At 18.8% G+C, this 27,401-nt stretch overlaps 1 long non-coding RNA gene across 1 annotated transcript in view; it reads right to left on the reverse strand.

Annotated features, from left to right (window-relative positions):
• Positions 1–27,401, reverse strand: part of LOC133667325 (uncharacterized) — a 68,599-nt gene that overhangs the window by 28,556 nt on the left and 12,642 nt on the right. The gene's annotated exons all lie outside the window — the stretch shown is intronic.

Here is a 27,401-nt window from a genome sequence, read left to right on the forward strand (position 1 = left end):
TTTGATTGATTCTTCAAAAAAAAAAAAATAAAAAAAACATTTTTTTTATAACAAATATATATTAAAGTAATAAAACGAAATGCAACAAGGAAGCTGTTTAATATTCTTAAAAATAATTTTAAGAAATTTTTATAAAGAAAAAAATTATTGGAAGAATACTGTAATTTCCAAAAAGCAATATTTTGAAAGGATCATCGATATTAACCAGGAATATTTGTTATATCGAATACTTATATAATATTTATCATACTTATATAAAATTATACTGGGTGTCCCAAATATATGGAAATATTTGAAGATTCCTAAAATGATTTCAAGCAATATTTTCTTTTGCAAAAAAACTTTCATTATAATTTTTCTAATAAAGTTATTATTAGTTTAATGACTTTGTTTTTATATTTTCGTAAACATATTTCTTCTATAATTTCTTCAATAATTTTATTGATATTAATATAATAATCTTGAACAATAATGATATTACGTTTCAAATAATCGTTTTCTTAGCATTATAGACATACAGTAAATATTTTTAAATAATTTTATGATGATACTATAATGACATCAATTCACAAGAATAAAGATCAAAAAATAAAAAATTGAAGGTAAAATAATAAGTACTAATAAAATATTTTATATACATTATAAAATGTTAATTGATCTTTGATATAATGACGATACATATGACAAAAATAATTTGTACAATTTTATAATTTTAATTTTTTCAATCAATTATTATTTAATCGTATGTTCTAAAATAGTATGTATTAAAATATGTATAATAATTCTTTACTTATTATAAAAGACTTTTATTCATTATGGTATGAATTTAATACTTCAAGATTTATTTCAACTTGATAATTCGAATTATTATTTATATTTTATCATACTTATTTTTATAAACTATTTCATATTTCGGACTGTAAATTCCAAATTTCTTAATGTTATTTTTTATATTATGTTCTAATGATTGAAACTATTTTTTAAATTTTAATAAATTTTTAAATAATAGTTATATTTCTGCACTTAATTATTGATAAATTATATATTTTTTATCTTATATATCATCTTAAGAAATAAATTTTGTATACAATAAACGTATTATAAGATATAGTTATTCATCTAAAAAATTAGGATTTATGCAATTAATTAAAAATTAATTAAAAATTATTAAATCCTCATAAATTATTTAAATAATAAATTAAAAAATTTTTTAAATGCTGGTATCACTAAATATCTAATTTTACAATAATTTTGAAACATTATAATAATTATTAAATTGAAAAATACAAAGCATGCATATTGTTAGACTAATAATTACAGTATTTTGGAATCAAATAGTTCCATCATAATTTTTTTAGGAAAACTATCAAAAAATTTAAAGATTTATGTATAAAATTTCAATCACGTTAATGTTGCAACGTTGGTTGAAGAATTTAGTTTAATATTAATATGGTTTGACTACTTAATTATTTTTTTTTACAAAGACAGACAATAGCAATACTTTAATCGCATAATGCAATCTCTAATAAAAATAGTTGTAATAAAAGATCAGATGAAAGCATTTTCATGAAGTCTACTATATTCTACTATATTTGAAATTATCAAAACATTTATATATAACTGTTCAGTTAATGTATTTAAAAAAAAACTTTAATATATTTCTTCCATACAATTTGATAAAGATGGAGTACTATTAAAACAAAAGATAAAAATGAAATAAGAAAACTATAAGTTTGGAGAATTTGATAATTAATTCTCTCTTCTCTGAAATTGAACTTAAAATATATTATTAAAAATATGATTTTGAATAATGTCTTTCTAATCAAAGTAGACAATTTTTAGTTATATTTTCTCTATATTCTTGACTGAGCAATCATAGTACTCGATAAGTACTCAAAGCAATTATCTAGTTTTTTAACGACTTTGTTAAATTATGTTACTTTTTTGTCAACTGTTTATTGTTTTCTGAGCAATTATGAAATGAAAATTTCTTTTACAATGTTTTTTTTACGACGAATCTATTTTTATATCAATCATAGGCAAGTGAATAAATATAATGTACATTATTGATGCACTAAAAATCTAAAATGGTTAAATGATTAAGTAAATTATATATGCGATCATGGAATGTAAATATATGACGTCATATTTTTGATAACATCATTGGACTATTTTTTATTAATGTTGATCTTAAATGATGAAAAATATAAAAATTTTTTAAATGAGTTACCTGGATTATTAAAAGAGATTTTCATATCTCAGAACAAAATATAGTTTTAATATAACAAATATACAATTTATAATGTATCGATAGTCCATCAAATAGCAAATCAAAAATTTTTGCAATTGGAATGGATGTAGCATTAATATTCTACGATCTGTAAGCTTATGTGTTTAAATTTTTTTTTTTCGAAACACAATTAAATTAGCAATTTACAATGACATTCCCATAACATTAAAAAAATATCAATGATAAAGTTATACCAAGACTTCGAATTCAATAAGGAAATATATAAAACTTTGTCAAAAATGAAAAATTTTTAAATCTGATCCTCTAATTTGTATGGGAAAAGTTTGTATGGACTAAATGATTATTAGATAATAGATACAATAATTGAAATTCTTTTTCTAAAACGCAAAGATCGATTTCGATAAATATGGAAATGATAAATAATAATATTTTTCAAATAAAAAAGATTATAATATTATAAGATTATAATATTAAAGAATATAATATTATGTAATATTAACAATAATATTAACAAAAGTTCCAATAGATTATTTAAAATTAAATCAATTATAGATTATTTTGTTTAAAAATTTGTATATTTATGAAGAAATATATTTAAAATGAGAAACCATTTGAAAAAAAAACAGAGAGAAAAATTATTTTTTAGAATTTATAATACTTCAAAAATTGTAAAATATGTGAATATTTTTATATGAAAATGGAATATACATGCATACTTATTTTGATTACTTATCATGACTTATTATAATAAGGATTAAAATTATTAGAAATTATACTTATAATTTGTTACATTTTCGTATACTAGCTTATAGCATTTATACATGGATAATTATATATATTATTATTATATATATAATATTATAACAATATTGGAAATATTTTAGTATTAAATAAAATCAGAGTTTATATCAAAAAAATAAAAAGCTACTTGAATTAAAGAAAAAAAAATAATTGTATGATTTCTATCAAATAATTTCTATTATTTATTCAATAGAAATAAAAAAAATAATAATATAAATATATGAAAGATATTAATTAAAGAAATTAAAGAATCAGAAAATGAACGAAAAGAATAATTATATATTTATTAAACTATGCTTTATTTAATGCTCTATTTATGATCTCCAATTTTAGCAATTTTAGCAATTTTAGCAAAATTAAATATAAAAAATTCTTCATAAAATTATATATTATTATATAAATTAAATTGACTAAATTACAATTTAAACTAACTAAATTGAATGAAAATGGATATGGATATGTATATGGATATGGATATGGACATGGATATGGATATGGATATGGATGTGGATATGGATATGGATATGGATATATATATATTTTATTCATAAAAAATTATTATCTAATCATTGAAAAAATTTTAATTTTAAATTTAAGAATTCATTGATTTAAAATACTATATGTATAAATTTAATGTTCTCTTTTCTAATAATTTGTGATAAATGAAATTCAAAAATATTAATTCTATATTGGACTTCATGATTTATAAATTATATATATTCGTATATAAAATTCTTTTGATAAGTAAAATAAAAAAATGTAATTTTAAATTTAAATTAATTAATTCAAAATTTATTCATATGTTATTAATTTATTCAAATTGATGATTTTTCTCCCATCATCGAATTCCAAAAATTTTAATTTCAATAAGAATTTCATTATTTCAAAATCTATTTTTTTATAGAATTGATTTTTCTCCTATTAGTTCTCAATAAATAAAATCTATAAATATTAATTTCAAAATTGAGAATTCATTATTATTAGAAATTAAAATTTAAATATTATTAGAATTTAAAGATTTTAACTTTTGATTCAAAAGAATTCAAAAAATATTAATTTTAAATATGAAAATTTATTAATTCAAAAATATTAATTTTAAGTTTTAAAATATAGTAATTTATATATAATATAATAATGAATATAAATTTTTTTTGTTTTTATATTAAGTTATAGTTTATAAAGTTAGTGATTTCTCTTTTAATAACTTTTAACTATTCAATGAATATTCAAAACCATTAATTTTAAATTTAGTAATCCACTTCAAATTATTCAAATTATTCATATTTGAAATAATATTTGAAATATGAATAAAATATATTTGATAGAAACCAATATGTCTTGTCAAATAAAATCATTAATTTTTAGAGATATAATATATTATATAATATATTATAATAATATATTAAAAATAAGAAAATCATTTACGAAAAATATATAAAAAAAATTAAATATGTATATGTTAACGTGTATTTATTTTATATTTTGTAATATGCTTCTGTCCATTTACGATTACTTAGCATCATTAGACTCAAGAATTTTCTAATAATAAAATTTTGATTATCGAAGATAATTCTTAATTTCACATGTAGATAATACATAAATAACATTCAAAAAATTTTGATGACAGATTTTCCTCCTCTTTATTATTTCGCATCCCCTCTCCAAGGAATTATGTATTAGAAAGCAAAATTATTTTTATTAGTTATTAAAAATTTTTGCTAAAAAGTTTTTAGTTTTCAATATCAAAAAAGATGAAATTACAAGTCGAGTAAAATTTTTGAACTTATTCTAATCTCTTTTTTTCGACATTGAAAGTGTATAGCACATTTTTATTAAAATCGATTGATTAAATGAATCAAAAATTAGTGTGTAAAAAAATGCGTTATTATTATATTACATATATACAATATAATATTACATAACTAGATTTATAAATAAGTTAATATATAGTTAAGTTTTAAATTAAATAAATTAATTTTTTGAAGAAAATATGAATTTCGTATTTTTAAATTTCAAAATTATCCGTAGAAATAAATATAAAAAAATATTTATAAAAGTAATATTAACATTTCATATTTAACAGAGTCATGGAAATCTCTGATCCTTTTATATCAAACATAAATTAAAAAAAAAACTTCTGCTGATTTAGAATTAATAATATCTATGAATAGAAAAGAAAATTGATGATGAGAAAGATTAATGAAGATCACCAAAATAATAAAAAAATATCAGTATTTAAATATTTAACTTAAAATGAATTATATTTTCTGGTGTTGTGATTTTCTGGTGATGATAAAATAAAATAGAATAGAATACTATAGTCAATAGTATGGTCAGCACAGGAAATGATAAGATTAATATTGAAAATACAAATTTAACAAGATTGTTTTCAGAACACGCAACAAAACGGATTCACTGTATTTTCTATATAATTAAATATTAAATATACTTATTAAATTATGAAATATTCTTTATATATAAACAATTGTAAAATAGAATAAATTATAGAGAACCAGTTTTTACATTTATAACATTTTTTATCTTTGTCAATATTCTGATCGATTAAATATTGTAAAATTATTCCAAACAACTCTTTGAATTTAAAAACTGAAGATACGTATCATATTGCAAGAAAGTAAACATTTTTTTTATCAATTTATAATCAAAAAATATATTTTTCTTTTTTCCATGAGTCATTGAAGCAAATGAAATCAAATAAAAAGTCACAAATAATTTTTCGAATGTCCATTCTGTATATTTTTGAAAAATTGACATCTACTTTCTTGAATAACTTAATGATCTAATCACATAATATTTAATAACTTATTAATATATAATATAATATTATATTATATATATTATATTAATATATAATATATAATATTAATATATAATACATATAATTTATCTATCTGACATTTCTTGGTTTTTCCTATGAAAAATATTGTAGCATAAGTTGTATGAAGAATCATCAATACCAGAGAATATGAAAAAATGAATTAATGTTATTAATGTAATCAATATTTAAAAAAATATAATTTAATTTAAAAAAATTTTTTTAAAATATAATTAAATATTTAAAAAAATAAATACTAAAAATATAATATGATTATCTTTTAATGAATTTGATGATTAGTTTTATAATGACTATGTGAATGTCTTGAATGCTAATATAAAAATATAAAAAAATATAAAAATATAAAAAACATGATATAAAATTATAGGTTTAAAATTAATTAAAACAAAATTAAAATTGAAATATCTTTTAAACTAATAATTTTTCGGCATATGTCATATATGTTAATATTTTTTAAAGAGAACGTTGAGCTACATCAATTAATATAATTTAAAAAAAATATATAATTTAGAAAAATAAAAATATCCTTAAATTTTTTGAAATCATTCGAAAAAATTTTTTATTGTTTTATTTATATTTGACAATTTGTGCTCATAAAACTTTTTTATATTTTTAAAAACAATGAAAATATTCAAATGCTAAATTTGATTGGATCAAATTATATAATAGTAATATTTTTATTAATTTTAGAAAAATGTCTGTTGTATAAAAAATTAAGATGATTTGGTAAATCCATTTATTTATTTTTCAAATGTTTGTCAAAAAAAATCGCGTTGATATGATAAACAATAAACAAAAAAAAGACAACTTTATGTTTGAATTATTATATTTATAAAAATTATATTTATAAAAAATATTGTATGGAATAAATTTTGTGCAGATTAAATAAAAAAACAAATAATTAAGAGTAACATTATTCAACAACAATGATATATAAAATTTCAGATCAGATAATTTTTTGTCTTTTATTAAAAAAATTTTTTCTCGATATTTGACAGAATCATATTGTGAAATATAAAAAATATAAATATAATAATATAAAAAATAAATGAATACTAAATTGAATTACCAAACTGAAAACGCGTAAAATATTTTGATCAATTTTTTTTATAATAAAAATAACATTAATAATTATGACACATTATAACAATTTTCTAGATATTAATATATCATATTATATATATAATAGATGTTAATATATCATATTTGATATCTTACGATTATCCTTTTTTACAATAATTACAATAATTAATTACAATTATTACAATTATGATATGAAAGACCAATGAAATATGGATTTATTTAATCAACTATGTGATGTATTTTTGTATTATATAAAAATTTTTGGCATTCTTCTTTCAAATCTTGAAGTATTTTTTTTTTCTTCGAATTCCTACATTTTTCAACTGATGTTTCCTCTTCATAGATATGTTCAATTGAATTAAAGTCTAACGAGGACAATCTTTTATTTTATTTAATGATGATCACATTTTCATTAATTTTGATACATTATTTGTGATCGTTGTCATAGAATTTCCAATTTCGTAGCATTTTTCTTTGTGCAATTGCAAATAAGTTATTAAAATTTTTCTGCACATAATACTATTTATCGTTTTCTAATTTTTAAGTAGATTTTCTTTAAAAAAACTTTTCAAACAAAATTTATTGTATTTTGTTAATATATGTTACTGCTTAAATATTATTTTTGATATCAATTGAAGGTTGAACATGATATTCTCCATTGCTTCCAAAAAAATTAATTTTAGATTCATTAAAAAAAAAAAAAATAATTTTAATAATTTTCAGCAACTCAATGTCAGTTATTAGCGAATAAAATTTGCTAAAAATTATTTTATTTGGTTAAAACATTTAGCATCATATACTTCTCTTATTATAAAGCATACTAATATTAACAATTTATTAACTGGCATTAATATTAGCAATATTTTCTTTTTGTAATATATTAACAGTATACAGTATTTTTTAATTGATCTTGAAATTGTATGTAATTAATCCATGCATTAAAATTTGTTCAATCTTCTTGTTGTCTTTTTAAGATAATTCACTTCATTTTCTATGCTTTTTTGCATGGTATTTTTTCATTGCATTTAATTATTGTAAGAGTCAAACATATTTGAATATATTTTTTTGATTTTTATAAAAGTTGTTATTTTAACGGTTATATCTTCTTTTAAATTTCTTCTTCTGGATGTTTCCCCAATTTTAATTGAAACTTTTCATCGATCATCGATTGCAATTCAAAGTATTAAATCTGTCATTTGTAGAATTACATTTTATGCACATATTGTTAGATTGTTTGTCAATGTTGTTTGCAATCTTGCTGTTTTAATGAATCGTGTAAGCTTCTTAATAATTTGCGATCTTCAATAAGAGTTGGAAATATCTTGCAAAATTTAAAGCACGAACTTTAAATGATAAATTCTCAAATCTTTTTCTATAATATATATAATTGGAAAAAGATGTTATTGTTAAAAAAGACAAGAGAAAAATCAAAATATTATTTTGATTTTTTATATGAGGCTGGAGACTTCTAGATATACTGTTTTTTTATTAATTAATTAATCAATTAATTAAGAAAAAACGTAAGTAGTTAATGAAACTTTGAAATAGAGTTATTTTCCTGGAGTCTTTTTGTTGAATAGTAGATATCGATCATTTTAATTAAAAATTATTTATTTTTAACTTGAAAATGTAATTTTAATTGTTTTGGAAATTTTTCTGTTTTCTATGTTTTACACTGATCTTACCTACGATGAGGATTACCATTTATTCAATAATTTTTAATTAATGAATCTTTTAGTAATTTTATTATTCGTATAATCCTCTTATTTTTATATGTTCTAAAATAACATTAGTTCATATTAATATTCTTTGTTCGTTGCAAATTATTATATAAATTTGTATAGTTAGACTTTGAATCTACATTTATCAATTTCTGGTGTTGATTGTCTATTCCTTTTGATCCTTGTTCTGTAATCTTCATTCGTTTATTATTAGTTTTATTAAATTAAAATTGTAATTTTATATACTTGTGATATCTAATGCCATTTCTTTATTTTATTAAAATTTTAAAACTTATTTGATGGATTTTAATCAATCAATAGTCAATAAATTATTCCATGGATCGTTTTTTTGTCCAAAAATCGTACATAAATTTATTTTTCTTATTTTATTCTTTTTATTCTTTTAATTTATATCTTCTTAATTTATATTCGAAATGATTCGTAATATTATATTGAAGAAATGATAAGCGATACAGATTATTCCATTTTTCAACAAAATTCAAAATTAATAGCTTAATTATTTTAAACAAACTAAGAATAATATTATAATTAACATTAAAATCTTTTTAGAATTTTATTTTATTTTTTCATTCCATTAATGTAAATAACATGCATTCAATTATTATACATTTTAATAATAAATGGTACATTCATTTCTAGTAATTTTTTTTTTAATTTTTGAAAAATATATATATTAACAATTATAAAAGTTTTTGGAAATTTTTGAATACAAAATGAATTCTCGAATTTAATATTAATACTATAAACATCTTAAATACTAATTTTAAATTAGATAATGATGATATTCATTCTCTGTTAATTCAATCATGTAATTATATTTTATCAACGTTTTATTATTTCGTTTTCATTTTGGCATTATAGCTATGTATGATTTTATAAATTGCTAAATCAAGAGTGAATCATATCAATCAGTATACAATTATATTTTCATATATATTATGCAACATAAATAAAACAAAAGTTTTATTTGTTCATATATATATGTGTATTAAATTATTTGATGCGTAGTTAAAATTATTTTATTTATCATATTATTTTGACATTTCATCAATCTTTTCAGAATATGATAAAATAACAAAGCATTGAAAAGATATTTGTATATTTTAACTCTAAAACTTATAATTTTATAAGAAAGTTATAATGTATAATAAATGTATATCAAAATAATTTTATTATACAATGGAATTTTTTTTAATATAATATAATAAATTTAATATAATAAAGAATGAATGAATACAAATATTACATTAAAAATGGTAATTTTTTGAAATCTGATAATTAAAATTCTTTAATTAATTTTGAACAAATTATATTTCTTATATCATAAGAAATTTGCTTTGCCAATTTGTTTATTTCTTTTAGATATTATGAATTACAAATCAAGATGAATATCATTATCATACTTTAAATTTTTAAAAAATTTTATGTGTAGATATTTTTTTGGGTAAAAATATCATAATAAATAATCAACATAATTTTATGTTAATTAATATTAAATCTGCTTTATATCATCATTCATTCCATTGGAATAAAGAATTCAAAATATGATTCATACTGATTTTAATCCGTACTGATTTGAAATATTGGAAAATTCTAATTTCAGTTAATTTATATTTATAATTAAATTAGAAAAATATGAGATTTATGGCAGATTTATTGACTTGTTTACAACTGCTTTAATCCATATAGATAAATTATCACATTTGATATTTTTCTTAAATTTATATCTCGTTAATATAACTTTTTTAAAATTTTTTATTCTTCTATTTTTGTATTCTTTTTTATACGTGAAATATTTTTTTTTATTGTCAGTTTTCTTTTTGTATAAATAATTTAAAGCTCTTCCATATAATCAAGAATTCATTTTGCTCAAAATTTATACAAAATGATTTTATAAATCTTGAATCCTATTATATAAGTATCTTTTTATTGATTTCAAAATTTTTTTCATATTTAAAAAAATAATTATTTATATTGCACTGTTAACAACTCAATAACTTTTTAAGCTCTATAATAAACTTAGATATTTTTTTTAATCCATAATATGATCAATGTTGTCTGAATTCTAAGTTTCGTAATAGAACATTTAGATATTTTAATATGAATATCTTTTTAAGTTTTATTTTGCTTTAATTCATTCATGTATTGTCTCTTATATGAATTGTCTCTTTGTATTTATATATTAGAGAACTTTTTATAAAAATTACGTAGTAAATTGGATATTGCATACACATCTATATTGTTTTATTTTAAAATTTTGCTTAATGTTCGGATTTATTATTTACTTATAAAATTTTGAACGATAATGTTACTTCTCTCAAAATTATTAATTTTAATAATATAATTTCAATTTTTGGATAATATTGTCATATCATTTTTATATCAAAACATTTTATATTTAGTTTTGATATTTAAATAAAGTTATTTATATCAATATTTAACATCATTATATCAATAATTAAAATGAATCTCTTAATGACAATTTTAAAAAATTTTATAAGTAAATTTATAATTTGTTTTTCTTGATTTTATGAAATTTAATTAATTATTTATAATTATTATTATTTTATAAGATACACTCTTAATAGATTTCATTTGATTTTATTTGCAAATTATTATCAATTTTTTATTATGATTTTGTAAATTTTAAGAAATAACATTGTTTATTATTATTAATATTGTTAATAATATATATAATATTATTTATTGTTTCAAAACAATACTTTATTGTCTTCACGTTAAATAAATATAATTAGTTTCATTCGAATGTAAATATTTTAGATTTTTTAGAAATATAATCGAAAATGGTTGGAAATTTACACATACTAGTTCACTATATCAATTTTTCAAATAAACACATATAATAAATATATTGTATAAATATATATTCTTTTTTTTATATTACTATTTCACACAATATGATTTTATATGGAATATTAATATAAGTTAAAATTACAATATTTTTGAAAGAAAAATTAAAAGATAAATTGAAATTTTTGCACAAAACTATTTGTTTCTAATGTTGTCTTTTTTATAATTTGTTTATAATATCATTATTGATTAAAAATAATCTTTAATAGCATACATACAAAAATATAAAAAATTAATTAACCATATTTATATCAAATCATATTTTTAATTAATAACAAACAAAGATGATTTTATTATTTATTAAGATTTTTTTATATACCAATTATATCATTACTATTATTATCTTTTATTTTCATTTATTGTTATAATTCAACACAATATTATAAATATAATATTTCTTATTATTCATTATTATTCATTTCTTATAATTCATTTATTTATACTTAAAATTGTTATAAAATTTTAATGAAATTTATTATGTCCTTTTATTTTATATAATTTATATAATATTTTATAATATTTATATAATATTATATAATATTTTATAATTTTTTTTTAAAGATTGAATTTTTTAAAATCTAAATGATGATATAATTTTGCATTGTATTGTACTTTGCATTGTATTTCTAAAAAAAAAAGATTTAGTTTTTAATATTAATCACTGATAATTAAATTTTTATTACCAATGATTAATCAAAGTAGAAAGTATAATATGATTACCAATAATTAAAAATTTTTTTATCACTTATAATAGTTCATAATCAAAATCATTTAATTAAAAATATTATCATAATTTAAAAATTTATTATAAAAACTAAATATATCTATTTTGTTTATCTAGTTTATTATATTTATAATTTAATAAAATAAAAATAAATACTATCGCAGAATAAATACTAAACTGAAATTCAATCTTTAGATAATCTTTGGAAATTTAAAATCAAATAATGTAAGATTTTAAAGTTAATTTACGTTATGATCTATTTAGTAATAACATTTACAAATATTATCTCAATACTTCGAAATCTTCATGATCAATTTTTAAATTTGAGAATTTATATATTTTGATATTTTATTTTTTTCTATTTTTAATAGACTATTTAAATTAAACAATATATTAAAGTTATGAACGATTTTGGATATTTAAAATTGCTTTAAATACTATTCAAAATTGAAAATTGTTTAAATATTATTTATATTATTACAAATTAAACATTCATATTTAATATTAATTAAATTAAATTATTTATTTATTTATTTGCTTATATTGAAGTTGATAATGAGATTTCAATGAAATTTGATTGATTTATGATTTATATAAAAAAATGCCTGTTTAAAGAAGAATTCAAGATTGAGACTTTAAAGTTTATTTACAAAAAAACCTATTTGCGTTGATGATAAATTTCAAATAAAAGTAACTTTATTTTTGAAATTATATCTATAACTTCATATTTATTACTATAATATCTATTATTCTAATTATTTCTGCAGTTAATTGCTTCCAGTGAAAATGACACTTAACACACAAATATGGCTTATGAAGCGGTAATTGTGCGAGTTTTTCGAAGAATATAAGAAAAACTACTCATAAATGATTGTTAATAAATTTCAAAACTAGAAAGGCATTTTTAAAGAAACTAAAAAAAGAAAAATTATTAAAGGAAGTGAAATTCGTAATTATTATAGTCGCTTCATAAATCATATCATTTATTCACTGTTTCTGATATAATTTATTTATATTCGCTTATAAAATTTATTAATTTAAATTAAAAATGAGATAGAACATTATAATTTCAATTTGAAAAACATATGAATAATACATTATAATTTTATAAAATTCTGTTATAAATATAATATATAATTAGAGATTTGATAAAAATACACAAAATTATACTTATTTTGGTTCAATATATTTATGTTATAAATTGTTCATTGAAGAAAGATGAAATAATGGCATAAAAATGATAATGGAATCGCAATGAAATATATTAAAAATATATAGAAAAATTAAAAATATATATATAAATATATATATATAAAAAAAAATTAATAAATATATAGAAAAATATTCATGATATAAGGAAATGCCATTGAAAGTAAAATCTATAATTATAAACTACTATTGATATTTTATGTTATAATGATATTTAATAGTATTTTATATTATGAGCTGAATATAAAACAAACTATCAACAATATATTATCAATTTCAAAAATTACACGAAGATGAAAATTATAGATGAAATTGATCAAAATTGAAAAAGGAGAATAAAATAAATCTCAATCTTATTATGCTAAACTCCAAATATTAATTATCGAAAAATTTTAATGAATTTGGATAGGAAATATTATTACATCTTGCATATTAACCAAACTTAGTACCATAAGATTTTCATTTATTCTAATTTATGCAATATAAATTTTCTGATATATGATATTTTGAAATATTGAAAAAATTCGAGAATTCATAATTTTTAAATCGCAGTAATACTACATCTTCTCATAAAACCATGATCTGTTTTTTAAAATAAATATGTAACATTTTTTATTATTTAATCTTCATTTTGTACTATTGTATAATATACTATATCTGTCAGAACAATAAAAAGTTATATATTGAAGAGTATTTAAGATATAAGATATATATATATATATTATATTTAAGATATAAGATATATTGATGAAGTGATAAACATAGGCGAAAAAACCATTTTTTTATATTTTTTTTATGGCTTTTTGATGTCTTGTGTTTTTGATATAAAGAGTTTTAGATATAAAGATGTAAAAAAATTGACAAAATTGGTAAATGAAAAATAAACATATTGTTAATTAATTTGTCAATTTCTATTAAGAATTGTAGAGAAACGATTCGAAATATTTTTCATCTTCGTAAGAGACAAGGCAAACAATGCTGCATGAAGAAATTTAGGAAAATTAGAAGAAATTTATAAAGAAACAATTATATAACAGGAAAGAAAATTTATACAATTAATTTTCTATTCAAAATTGAAAATATTTATATTTATTTACTTTGAAATAATTATTTCTAAACATTTTAATTAAAATATTTCTTAAACTAATGATTTTTCGACATAAATAATTTACAATTTTGTAGAGAATAATAAATTATTTAAATTAAAATATTAAAAAATAAGAAAAACATATAATTTTCACGCATTTGTTTACTTACATTAAATTGTAAGCAAAAATCATTCAAAATTTCATTCAGTTCTTATCTGAATTATTTTTTTATACAATAAAAATACAATTAGAAAAAGCATTCAATTGTTTATTGTATACATTGACAACATTGACGATTAGCATTGAGTAAACATTTATCAAAATAAGATGATATTATTTTTATTATTTTATTACTTTATTACTTTATTACTTTTTATTACTTTATTACTTTATTACTTTTATTACTTTATTACTTCTTACTTTTTTTTATTATTTTATATTTTTTAGAATGAAACTTATATATTCGTTTTCAAAATTAATTGAATATTAAACTCTTTATGTAGTCTAAACATAGATTACATATTACAAAAAATAAATTAATTTAAAAAAAAAAAAGAAAAAAATACGACAGAATTTTTCTTGATCTCCGCCAAATGCATATCTCGAAATCATTTAAATTCTATTCACTTTTCAGTCACTTTTTATCATTTATAATATTGATGCAGATAATTTAGACATTTGATTCAAAATTAATATTTTATAATATATTTAGCAAATTTAAGAAAATGCAATTATTTAAATGCAGTATTCAAATTTTGAATGCAACAGTTTCAAGTTTAGAAACTAATAATATAGCTTTGCAATATAATTAATCAATTAGAATAACATATTATACATATTTTACAAAATTGAAAATGATATAGCTCGCATGATGAATTATTTTAGAAATAAAATATAACACATTTATTTAGAATTCATTGTTTGAAACTAATTGTGTAGTGAAAGAATAATATGTTATAACAATATTTATTGCTATAATAAGTAATATTTATATTCATATTTTAATAAAATAATAATGATATTCTAATTGAAAAAGAAAGCGATTCATTAGAAATTATATTAAACAAAATGATAGTGAATCTAGTAATATCATTTCATAAAAAAATACAGATCCTTATCTGATAAAGAAGATAACAATGATAATTATGATTATAATAAAAAATAAAAACTGAAATAAAATCTAATTGTATTCAAATATCTTATTATATTTCATATTGTAGAATATTATTAATAAATATTATTAATAAAGAATTTTATTAAATTATATTAAACATATATGTAAAATATATAAAAAAAGAATTTTTTTCTCTCTGGTAAGAGAAACAAAATTGCCAAAATTCTTATTATTGTAAATTCTTATTATTTAAGTTATTAATTACATAATATTTATATAAATATATTATTTCCTTACTTTTTAGATTTATATAGTTGATAAATATTTATTTTAGAAAACTATTATTGCTAGAATAAAAAATGATGATATAAACCTATTTTAATTATTAAAGATTTAATCGAAACTTTCAATTTCCATCTTCGTTTTTTTTTCTTCATTTTTCTTCTATTTCCATTTTTATACATAATCTTTAGCAAATGATTAATTTTACAACTTCGTTAAGTCGCTTCTAACAATTGTACTCATGAAAGACAAAATGAAAATATTAGATCTAGATCATAAAAAAATCAACAAAATTTTTAGAATCATAAAATAAATGAAAAGTTTTGAGAATAAGATTTCAATTCAGTTCAAAATCAATATAATTAATATAAATTATATCAAATTATATCAATCAATATAAATTATACTATTATACCATTACTTATTAATATAGTTTTTGGAGGAGATTTTATTGTATCATTATCATTCGCAATATGTACAAGAATTAACAGAACAAGATTTTCCACATTCACACTTCCATTTTATAATAAGATAATGAAGACACCGATAAAATAGAATCCAATATATATATTATTTACTGATGAACCAACGTTTACAAGAAATGGGATATTTGATTCTCATGATATATATATAGACTCAAAAAAATCGGTATTAGTAATTGTCAATTTGGTTATTATAGATATTTAAATTGAATTGGATATATATTTAGAATTTTGCTAAAACATATGGTTTATGGCATAATAGAGCATTATATATTTTTATATTTATATAATAATATTATATAATAGTATTTTTTATTTATCTCTGAAAAAATCACAATTAAAATATAATAATTAAAAAAAATTATATAGTTATTGTAAACAATTTATATAGTATAGCCTATTCAATTTATTATATAGAAATATCACAAAAATGTTACAAGGAATTGTGAAAAAAAAATATAAAAATCTTATATATATCTTTTAAGAAATGAATAGCGAAAATAAACGAGACAAAAAAGAATTAGGAAGAAAAAAACGTATATTTATTAAAAAAATAAATTTTAATAAATACATTTACTAATAAATGTTGTAAAATAGGAATATTTAATAATACTAATATTGCAAAACAATTACAATTTTTTTCCAATACAAAATTTTCGAAATAATTAAAATTAACATTGATCAAAATATTTTATATATTGTAAGTTATTTTCTGTTTATATTTTATCAGATACTTTATAAATTACTGTAGTTGATATTTGCCAGACTCAATATATAAATTATTAATGTATGATTAACTTAATATATGATGAAGAAATAAATCACATATATCTTCACATTGGATAGTTGGTTGCTACAAGAAACTAAAGAAATAAATAAAATTTCAAATAATTTAAGATTCTGAGTACTTGATAAATTTTCAGATTTGTTATAAATGAAAACATTTCATAGATTATTATATGTTAATTCATATATTATTATTCATATATTAAATTTTAAATTAATCTTATTCAAACTTACTTTTAAATTATTAAATCTTAAAATTGTAAAGCTATTATTAAAATAATAATGACAAAATTTATTTCATCGTATTGTTTAAAAAATTAAATGATATGTTTAATTAACTTATTTTTAATTATTTATCTATAGAATAAAATTTTTCAATTTAAACATGATTGATCTCGATAATTTTTAACGATTCAAAAATTATACGAAAATGTCACTAAAATCTTCAAATCCATCTATTCTGGGTCATATTGTGTCACAAAAATTCTATTCGTGCTGTAATTTTTTTTTGAAATATAAATCCTAAGTGTTATGCCTATTTATTTTTTATAAATTAGATAATTTTTTGGCTTAATTTAATCTGTGATCTATAATTTAAATCTCATTATTTTTAAATTTCATAAATTTTTAAATTTCAACTATAGAATTTTATTTTGAAAAATTATTATACAATCACTTTCACCTCAACAATAATTATAATATTTTATTAAGAATAATAAGAAGTAACAAAAAATTTACTAAAGAGATATTGGATCTTCAAATATTTAAACATTTTGAAAAATATTTTTTATCTTCAATCGAATTTAAATTATCAATAGAGAAAAATCAAAAAAAAAAAAATGCGAATCAAAATAAAAGTTTCGCCGAAATTTTGCTAAGAACTATTTTGCTAAGAAAGGAAAATATTGACATTATGATAAGATAATTTTATTCATTTTATTCATGAAGTAAAGCATAAAATTTTAATTATGACTCACAAAATAAAAAAAAATTTAGATGTATCAATAGTTTAACTAATGCATTATTCTAATATAATTTACATTTTCTTATTATAATTTTTATTAAAAAAAATTAAAACTATTCGCAATTTTCAAAAGTTTTCTGTTTTTAATAAAATTTAAAAAATCTAAACAATATTATATAAAATATTATAACAATGATAATATATATATATATAATATAAATTTTTATTATCTATTATTCTTTAATTTATTTTTAATTTTAATTATTAAGATATATTAATAATATTTTGTTTCCGCCATAGTTTTTTCTATGCATTATTTCATTTTTTCTTTTTTCTTACATATTATTTCTATATTATATATAATTTTTTTTATATTATTTTGTTAAAAATCTAAAATTTTTTCTTTAAATCAATTAATGATATATATATAAGAGTATGATATATGTATATAAATATTTTATGTATAAACATTCGATTTCCAATCATGCATAGGCATTTTATCGCATTTTATATGTAGATAAATACTTTATAGTAAAAAAATAATAAGATATTATTTATCATAATATATTAATTATTAATATTTATACGTGAAATATATTAATAATTTATAAAATTTTCAATAAAATTTCGTTCAAACGTTTAAATTTGAGAAAAAACAAGAAAATACTAAAAAATGCAAGAAATCCTAATGTTTTGACCAGATATTATATAAAACTATAATATTATATAATTTACTATACTATTTACAATATTATTTAATTGCTAAATATTTAATTTGATGATATAAATGCTATATGCTGCAATATCTAAATCCATACGATAACTTATCAAATGGTTGTAATATTTATCACTGCTAGCCATAAACATAACTGAATCGTTGCATGAGAACTAATGATTAATTGAGGCATAATATCGATTCTGCCACTAAATGATCCAAAATTTTATTGCGATTATATATAAGCATTATTATTGTAGAATATAAGTTTAAATAAAAGTGAAACAAAAAACATACAGTTTCATTTTTAACATTATATATTTATTGAATATTTTTGTAATAAAAAAATAGACTAATGTAGATTCTTTCGAATTTTCGCTATAGAGTGTACCGCTATACAATGTATCTTAAAATATATCATCTATTATATTTTTCTCCTTCGCAACAATATATTAACAAAGACAAGTTTTACATCTCCGATTTCGTTCTGAATTCTAAATATCGTTATACACAAATATATAAACACATATTATACACAAATATATAAAATAATCACAACATAAGAAGAGCCTAATAATTCTATAAATCATAGTTTATAGTTCGTAAGAATTGTGTATAGTAAGCAAATTATACTGTTATAAACGTTGACGGCCATAATATAAAACATGACTAATGCAAACAATAATAATAAAAAATCCATTGTCGAAAATATCGATTTAACAAGAGTCCATTTTTCAAAACAGCCGTGCTGGTTCATTTTTTATAATTATTATTATAAAATATTATAAATAATTTAAATATTATAAATATTATAAATAATAATAATTATAAATAATAAAATAAAATAAAGCTTTTAAAAAATAATTTTACGCTCAACAATATAAAAATATGAAATAAAAAATATATTATTGATCTTATTATTTAAATATTTATTACTTAAGCGTTATTATTTAAGTTACTGTAAGTATGTAAATATGTTGATTTTTACAATTTACTTTATATTACATATTAAATTTAAGACTTTTCCCACATATTTGTCTATTAATCAATTTTTTTTGAGTTTTTTCCATAATAAAAATTTATTTTTTTCTCATATTTTTTTTTTGTAGAATGTTCGAAATCAAAAAATGAATATAAGCGATATGAATATGAAAATGTTTGACTAGACAACAAAATAAAATAAAAACAAAATAGGTTTTCAAAAGTTATAAGAAGATCAATTTAAAGAAATTCGAATAAGTAAAATCATAGATTTAATAAAACTTTTATTAAATAATTAGAAGGTAATTTTTATAAGATTAAGATGCCAGATTTATATTATTAAGTAAACTAAATTTTTGAAATTAGTATATGATTTGATTAAATATTTAAAATTATATTTAAAATTTAATAAAATAGAATTATACTTTGTGGCACGTTACATCCAAAATCCAAAATTAGATTTTAATAAATATCAAATCACCTCTTAAGTGAAAATTTAGAACTATTTACACAATACAATTTTTCAAGCAGAATTGCGATGAAACTGATATTTCTATAGTTCAAAATTATTTGAGAAATGAAGCAGAAACAAGTGAACATAATTATAAAAAAACAACAAATTACTTTTACTTTACTGGTTACATATCGTAGATATATTTTTAGTTTCTTTAATAAAAATTTTTTATTTCTATTTTCTAATAAAAATTGTATAAATGCAGCTTTAGAAAAAATAGCTATAAAAATTATATTCACAATTTAATGATTTTAATCTTTTTTAAAATGGCTCATATTATTTTTTGAAAAACTTCTATTTTTTGAAACCCAATTTAAAAAAAAATTTTTCTTATAATTAATACAAATCATAAAGATCTTGAAATTATCTTATTTACAGAAGAGTATCATATGCATATATTAAGTCTAAGATGAAATATTAGGATCGAATTATAATGAGACTTTTCAAAATTACAGAAATATTTTTAAAAAATTTCTGGTTTAGATAATACTGTTATCTCTTTTAGATAAATTAGCTTGACACAATCTATTTTTCAATACAAAATTATAGTAAATCATATTATATTTTCAAATTCGGATTTTATTTTATCTGAAATTGCAATTTATGTTTACACCATCTGACATTTTAATTTAAAAAACTTTTCTCTAAACTCTAAAACTCATCATCACATATATAATTCACATTAAAATGAATCTTAGCATTCTTCAACAAATATATTTTCTGAATTTATAAAATTTATTAAAAACATCATGTAAATAATATTTCAAAAACAAAAATAATAAAAAAAATGAAGAATTCAATAACGATTTCAAATTTTTCTACAATTGTTTAAAATTCTAATTAATATAATTTATAGAAGATATTAAAAGAAAAACTATCGGTGAAAAAAACAAACAAAAACAAATTGAAAAACTAGGTAAACTAGGAAAAAAAGAAAATATAAAAAAACATCAAGCAAGAAAAAAAACAGAAGAGATAAGTGAAAAAAGAAAATTCACTAAGGAGTAAATTAAATAAATTTTTTATTTATTAAACAAATCACTGAATACATAATTTGCAAAGAATCAACGATGATTGAATATAAAAATTAGAAATACAGAAATATAAAAAAATAGATCAAAAAGATCATTTTACTTTATATTTACAGACATGTCTAAATAAAATTCTACTCTATTTAAGTTGTTTTTATTAATATTATTAGTAGTTTAGATTTTAAAATCAAATAAATAAATAATTAGTATTGAACAATAATTTTTCATTTGTAGCGATTTACAATATTTTCTTGTTTTTAAGAATTATTAATGATAAAATATAATTAAAAAAATGATTAATGTCTTTTTATTAAATACTATTTGTGGTACAAATTACTTTTTTTAAATTTGAGTTTTATCAAGACTAGTCCAAGAAAAATTAATCTATATCATATTATTTCATAGAGACTAGTAAAAATAATAATAATAATAAATAAAAAGGACAATTACAGTTATATGCAATATATGAAAAATATAGTTAATAGTAATTAATTTTTATAATTTGAGAGAATATTTCTAACAAGCTTGTAATCGAGCTTTTATTTCAAATTTTGATGAATTCCACTCAAAAATGAAATATTATTCTAATATGAATGAAAAAATAATGAAAAAGTTTGTTTTCGCAGAAATAAAATTGATACAAAACAAACATATCTTTATCAAAGATTACATTTTCATTTATGTATGCTTATGTATCATTTATATAACAATTTCTATTATATTCAATTTCATAAATACTTTTAAATAAAAATTTTTTTTCATGTAATATACTTTTTCAGTTTTTCCTAAATATGCTAAATGAAATTTCTGGAAAAATTTTATTCCGTTTTTTACGTGAATTGTAAATTTATATTATATTAATAATATATTAAATTTTTATTACATATTAAAATTTTATATTAAGTATTGAATTATACTTATATAGTAGTTATATTTTATAATTGATTATATTATTATACACATATACAACTACAATGTGAAACATCATTAATACGAATAGTTGTGATAGATGTTGTTATATTGTCATAAGAGATAACAACATCGGTTGTCTTCAAAATTAAAAAGTTTGATTTAATGAAATCTAATATCGATCATGAAACAGAATGGATATATTGCTTTCTGCTTTTCTCAAGAATATTATATTGTATAATAAACTAATTATTATTGTGTAAATAATTATAATATTAAACTATAATGTAATTGTAAATTAATTATTGTAAAGTATAAATAAAGTTATGGAAGAATGATGTGAGATAATATTTGAAACAATATTGAAGTAACAATATTTTATATATATTTCATCATAAAACAAATAGAAAATAAACTTATGGAATCAAGGAAAATGCAAAATTATTTATTTTTTTGGCAATTATTTTCCTAATTGAACAAATTTTTCTAGATTTAACATAATATTACATACAAAAAATAAATTATATTATCCATAAATTATCATCTATATTCTTGACGATACAGGGAACATATGATTCAAGAACTTAGAACATCTCATGAGAATTTTTCATCAAATTTTTCAAACTTTTCAAAAAGAAAAAATGAAACTAATGATATTGAAAAAATATTGAGAAAATTAGATCAAAAAATACAATACAAGATAAATAAAAAATATAAAAAAAAATATTCCCATTTCCTTCATTAGATATTGTAAGTATAGTATAAAAATTTTTAAAATATTCAAATATTTTGCAATTCTGAAATAAATAAAAAATAATATATTAGAAATACACTTTTATTGGTAAATTGACTTCAGCAATGCCACCAACATAAGTTCAGAAAGACTTTTTATCTCTAAATATATAATTATTAGGATTAATGTATTATATTATAAGTATATTATATTAAATCTGTAATAAAGATATTGGCCATGATATCGGTCCCTGGTTACATTATAATTTAATATATTAATAGATTTATTACTTTCTAAAGAAAGTATTATTTTATATTAATTTATATTAATTTTTTTATATTAATTATAATAATATTAATTTATATTAATTTTATATTAATTATGAAAGACAATTATATTTATTTTGCAACATATAATTTGCAATTTTGAAAAAGTGCAATTTTTCTCGTTGTTATATATTATATATAAAAATATATACATTTTACAACATCATGTAGAAATTTTTTCAAATTTAAAAAATCAATATAAAAATGAAAACAATGTACATATAAAAAAGATCTTATCGTTTTATATACCGCATTAAAGATTGTATGTAAAGAAATATTTTTCAAACAATGAATAAATAAATAAATAGATAAATAAATATGCGAAATAAAAAAAATTTTTACTAATGAAATGTGCGCTTGATAAATTAACAAGTAGTCTGTCAATGAAGAATTATTAAAATTATATGTATAAAGAAACAGAAATACAAAAAAGAAAAATAGAAAAATTTAGTAGATTTACAAAATATATTATAATTATAATTGACGGTACAAAAACAATAAATAGACTAAAAAGTTAAGAGAACTATTTAAAAAAATGGATTCAATGAAATATTTTCTAAAGAAATTTGCGTAAATGCAATTTTAAAAAAGAAATATATTCACATTTGTAAGTAGTAACTAGCTTCGTATGAGTGATGCTGAATGATATTATTAATGATAATATTGTTACGTTGATAGTCACAGTGTAGAATATCAGAGACAACATATATCAAGAAATGACAATAGTTGTCATTTATATGGAAAATATTAAAATTTTAATTGATAAAATCACCGCATATAGAACAATCGTGTATTTCTTTCTTAGGAATAAATATTACATCACTTTATAAATAACGAAGTAAAGTATAAATAATTATAAATAAATCAATAAATAAATAAATAAAATAAAAAAATAAATACAATATAAAATCGAACGTTTATTGAATGTAACAATATTATGGAGATAGTTAAACGAATCACTTTGACAAAATTAGCAATCAAGCTGAAGTTGAAATTATAGACCTCAAAATAGCTAAGGTTAAGGATCTATAAGAAATTCATTAAGAAATAAAGAAGAAATAAAGAAGAGCAATCAGCCATTTCTATTGCCAGAAGCAAAAGTGAAGGAAACTTCATAAGTTACAGATCTAAAAATAGCTCAAGTTAAGGACTTGTAAAAAATTTGTTGAACGTAGAGAAGAGCAACCAGCCATTTCCAGCTCCATTACCGAAAGCAAAAATGAAAAAATTATTACTACTAAATTATTAATATTAATAATAATACTATTATTATAAATACTGACAGCCATAATGTGGAACATTATAGCTAATATGAACTGTAGGACAAAAAATGACAACATCGGTTATCATTCATATCTAAAATGTCGATTTAACGGAATCATTTTTCGAGCACAAAGCAAAACGGACGTGTTATTTTCTACTCCTCGCAAAAAGATAATATTATCTAGTTAAATTAGTTAAACTAATTATTATATTAAATATATTGTGTTAAATATTTATAACTTATTTAATTATTATAATTAATATTATTATAATAAATATTATTATGCAAATTAAATAAAAATAAATGAAAACATTATGGAAGAACAAATGCCAGGATGCAATATCATAGTATAATATTAATAATAGTTATATAAAAAAATTCGATAGTAACTAAGTTGAAAGCTGTAAATGTAATAAATTTTTGAAATCTACAAAAGGAAACAGCAGCATTGAAGACAAAATTGGAGTATTTTTGGAGGAGTCACCGATCTTTACCTACATTGTCAATACAAACAGTAACAGAATTTCATAAGAACAAATGAAATTTTCGAAACTAATAAGATGCATCAACTCTGCATATACAATTATGATAAGATCATAGAATTATTTAAAAGAAAATCTTTTTGATTACTAAGTTCTTTCCTGGATAAAAAATCATGGTATTCAAAATATATCAAAAACGAGAAAAAAGGAAAAATCTAGTAGTAAAATTGCCAATAAGAAGTTAAACACATCAGATATATTTGCCTTTCTTCATGTAATCTTCATGTAATGAAATATCGAGTAACTATTAGACAAAACATTGATTGAAAAATGGATCAATAAAGTAGAATTCACAACTCAGAAAAGAAAATATCTAAGTTATCATATAGATCTTTTCTAAAACAAATAAAATGATAGATGAATAAAAAAAAAAAAAGAAAAAATTTGTTGACATTTCTGGCAATAATGCAGAAAATTTCAAAATAATGAAAAATAAAAATTTAATACTTATATAAAAATATGAGACACAAAATCGCAAAATTTAAGAAAAAACTCTCCAAAATCCATACAGAAAGAGAGAGCACCGCTAAAATGATGTCAAGATATTAGCTCTTATTAAAAAAGGAAAAACAAGAAAAAATTTAATAATAAGTTATCAATGAAATTATCAATAAAGTCATAAACACATATAACCGTATACATATGCTTGACAGCTAAAGAACGCAAAACACAAGAGGATGTCAAAACGAAATGCATGGTTAATAGACAAAAACAAAATGCATACTTCACATACTTTGAAGCTCATGTTGACAAACTTAGGAGAAATTATTATAGGTATTATAATTAATTATGCTCATTTCTCGTTAAGTTAGAATAGGTCAAAAAAAAATTCTAATAGTAACAAAACGAATTCAGTTTCAGAATGTGATGTTAAAATAAAATGATAACGAAATAGATATAAAAGTACGCTTTGCTATCACCAAATTTCATATAGATAGGACAAATCAGTTTTAGAACGTGATGTAGCTGTTTAGAAAAAAAGATTGCTAATTCGAAGTGATTGTCTAGCAGTCAGAAAGAAAAAAATGCGCTCGAATCGCTCTCTTCATTATGATGTTTACGCTGACAATCTCATTGATTATAATTAAATATTTCTATTTCTCGTTAAGTTGAGAATAGGCCAAATAAAAATTGTAACAATAATAAAACGGATATAATTGTGCGTTAATACCACTGAATTCCACGTATGGACTGGATGATTCAGTTTCAGAACATAATGTAGCCGTTAAGAAAATAAAATTGCTGATCCGAAGTGATTGTCTAGCAGTCAGAAAAAAAAATGCATTGGAATCGCTCTCTCTTCATTATGATGCTCATGCTGACAATCTCATTAATTATAATTAAATATTTCTATTTCTCGTTAAATTGAGAATTGAAATAAAAATTGTAACAGTAATAAGATGGATATAACTGTGCGCGTTGGCATTAGCGACATCCACGTATGGACTGAACGATTTAGTTTCAGTACATAATATAACTGTTAAGAAAATAAAATTGTTGATCTGAAGTGATTGTCTAATAGTCCGAGAAAAAAATTGCGCTCGAATCGCTCTCTCTTCTTTATGATGCTTGTCCTGCAAATTTCATTGTTAGTTAACTCATTGATAATTAAATATCTATTTCTCGTTAAGTTGAGAATTGGCTAAGTAAAAATTGTTACAATAACAATGCGGATATAATTGTGCGTTTTGTTATCACCGAATTTCACGTCTAGATTTGATGATGCAGTTTCCGAACATAGCTATTAAAAAAAAAAGGTTGTCCTCAAACGATTGACCAGCATTCAGAAAGAGAAAATTCTCCCAGGTCTGTATTTTCTCACTTTGATTCTCACGATGATAATCTCAATCATTATTTCACAGCTAGATTGGACGGCCAGCAAAAAATTATGATTGTAACAAAACGAATATTAATTACGCGCTTTATTACCATAAAATTTCATGGACGACTCAATTTCACGTGATAGGACCACTAAGATTGGATGCCTCGCTCAAATAATAATATAAAGACCATAAAAATCTAATCCTTCATTTTGTAACCAAGCATTAAGTGATATGTTCTGTAATTTCTGCCAGAAAAATGTAAGATATTAGCGGATATACTGAATCTCGTCTAAAAAATTGAAGTCTTTA

The sequence above is a fragment of the Apis cerana genome, linkage group LG14 (genome assembly GCF_029169275.1).
Source record: "Apis cerana isolate GH-2021 linkage group LG14, AcerK_1.0, whole genome shotgun sequence".
NCBI classification, from domain to species: Eukaryota; Metazoa; Arthropoda; class Insecta; order Hymenoptera; family Apidae; genus Apis; species Apis cerana.